The 2,696-nt window shown below is 43.0% G+C and overlaps 1 protein-coding gene across 2 annotated transcripts in view; it reads left to right on the top strand.

Annotated features, from left to right (window-relative positions):
• Positions 1-2,696, top strand: part of SLC6A2 (solute carrier family 6 (neurotransmitter transporter), member 2) — a 51,119-nt gene that overhangs the window by 34,784 nt on the left and 13,639 nt on the right. The gene's annotated exons all lie outside the window — the stretch shown is intronic.

The raw sequence follows: 2,696 nt of genomic DNA, 5'->3' as shown, positions 1-2,696 counted from the left end.
TGCCGGGGAAGGAGGGACAATCTCCTCCTGTACCAGTCAGATCTGATTTGACGGTACACTCACACAAAAATAATAAAATAAAATTTAAAAAAAAAAATCAAACCAAACCAAATCAAACCAAACCACAGGATCTTGCTCATAAGCACTTCACTGTTTAATGGAAAAGAACTAAACAAGGAAGATCAGTCTGCGTTTTTCATCTTGCCTGGACCCACAATCACCACCCTTGGTAACAGCTGTTAGAAATCAAACACATGTTACGTTGGGGAAGTCCATTGTCAAGGACATCTCCAAGATGCTAAGGAGCACGATATCAGCTTAAAAGCTAAGTGCACCGGAGTCAAGCCATGGTCTTCTCAATGACTTCGTATGCCTCGGAAAGTTGGACAATGGCAAAGGTTGAAAGAAGAGGAGTTGATGCCTTTGTGTTGTAGTGTTGGAGAAGAGTGCTGAGAATCGCATGGACTGCCCAAAGAATGAACAAATACCTAAATATGTCTTGGAGGAAGTGGAACCAGGGTGTTCCTTAGAGGCATGGGTAGTTAAACTTCATCTCACACATACTTTGGACATGTTGTTTGAAGGACCAGTCCTTGGAAAAAGACATCAGGCATGGAAAGGTGGAGGGTCAGAAAAAGAGAGGAAGACCCGCAATGAGATAGATTGACATAGTGACTGTAACAGTGGGCTCAAGTGTATCAGAGATAATGAGGCTGACACAGGACAGGGCAGGGTTCAGATCACAGGGTCCTAGTTGACCTGATGACACTTAACTACAACATAGAAAACAGGACTTTTTTGTCTGAATCTCAAGTTTCTGTATTGAACCTGTGTCTTTCCAGCCTGGCAGAAAACTGTGCCCTCAGTCATGTTTTAAGGTTTTTTTCAAAGTTTTTTGAATATTCGATGCTTATATAGGAGAGCTCTGGTGGCCTAGTGGTAAGAAGCTGTGCTACAGCCTCCAAAGGCAGGTGGTTCAAATGCACCAGATGCTCCTTGGGAGAAGATAGGCGATCTCCTCCTGTGGAATTTACTGGCTCTGAAAACCCCCTGGAGGGTCAGCTATGAATTGGCCCTGACTTGAAGGCACACAACAACAAGGGCTATATCGGTCAAGGTCTTTGGGAGGAGAGATTATTGTTCCTTTACTCATGTGTCCTCTGATGTTTCAGTTGAATCTCTCTTGAGTCTGGCTACCCCAGACCTTAATTAATGTTTTACATGTTATTTTTCTGCAAGGCTGTTCCATGGATGCATATGCCTGTCACAGTGATGGATAACCTTTCTTACATACATATTTACATAATCACAAAACACTTAATTATGCTCATGCAAAACCTATACTTCTACCAGGAAGCAGAAGTCAGAACAGAGCAGGGAGGATCAGGAAATATATGTGTCAGGGATACATCCTAGTACTATACCTTTTCAATCGATATGAAGAACAGATCATTCGAGAGGCTGGACTTCATGAAGAGGAATGTGGAATCAGGATTAGAGGAAGACTCATCACCAACCTGCATTATGCAATGACACAACCTTGCTTGCTGAAACTGAAGAGGACTTGAAGCATTTGCTTCAGAAAGTCAAGGACTATAGTCTTCAATATGGATTGAAGCTCAACATTAAGAAGACAACGATTCTCTCCCCTGGGCCAATTGGTAGCTTTATGACAGATGGAGAAGAGAATGAGATTGTTAACTTCAGCTTGCTTGGTACTGCAGTCAACACTCTTGGCACCAGCAGTCAGAAAATAAAAAAACGAATTGCATTGGGAAAGTTGGCTGTCAGGGACCTCTCTAGAGTCCTGAAGAACAATGATGTCAGTCTGCAGACTAAGGTGCATCTGATCCAGACCATGGCTTTTGCAGTTACTTGCTATGCATCTGAGAGCTCGACAATAACTAAGGATGATAGAAACAGGATCAATGTTTTTGAGTTGTGGTCCTGGAGAAGAGTGTTGAACATACTGTGGACTGCCAGGAGAACTAACAAGTCTGTCCTGGAGAGGGTGAAATCTAGCTGCTTCCTGGAGGTGAGGATTTTGAAGCTTTATCTCACATACTATACTTTGGCCACATGGCCAGAAGGGACCAGTCCTTGGAGAGAGCTGCTTAGAAGGGTAGAGGGACAGTGCAAGACAGGAAGACCCAGGATGAGATGAATTGACTCAGTGACTAGAGAAATGGGATTAGGTCTGTCCGAGACAATGGGATTAGCAGGGTTCAGAGCCAATTTACATATGGTCACTATGAGTTACAGGCAACTCTATGGCAGATAACAACAGGAAGCTTTAAAGACATACTGAAGTATAATCCACACTATGCCAATTCAAGCAGAAACTTTAAGGATGGGACCTGAGTTTTTAAATGTTTGTAAGTTGCTTTAGAATATTCTAATATGTAGGCCAAGATTGAGACCTCTTGAAACGAAATATTTACCCCTTTTTGCTTAGGATCTCCTCTCCCTCTTCCATTATGACAAGAAAGCAGCTTACTCCTCCTGATAGGCAGCCTTCTTTAATCCCACTACCTGTACAAGAAATAGATCTATTTTAAGTCTGGGGACAGCCTCATATGTTTTGTGTTTCAGGACAAGGCACTGGAATTTGTGCTTTTCTGCTCACTCACTTCCTTTCCAAGAGGATGAGCTTAGATTCTGGATGGGAGAGGGAGAGGGAGAGGGAGAGGGAGAGA

This window comes from Elephantulus edwardii, unplaced genomic scaffold, assembly GCF_000299155.1.
Source record: "Elephantulus edwardii isolate Elephantulus edwardi_28Jun2011 unplaced genomic scaffold, EleEdw1.0 scaffold00021, whole genome shotgun sequence".
NCBI classification, from domain to species: Eukaryota; Metazoa; Chordata; class Mammalia; order Macroscelidea; family Macroscelididae; genus Elephantulus; species Elephantulus edwardii.
This window is presented reverse-complemented; position numbering and strand designations above follow the sequence as displayed.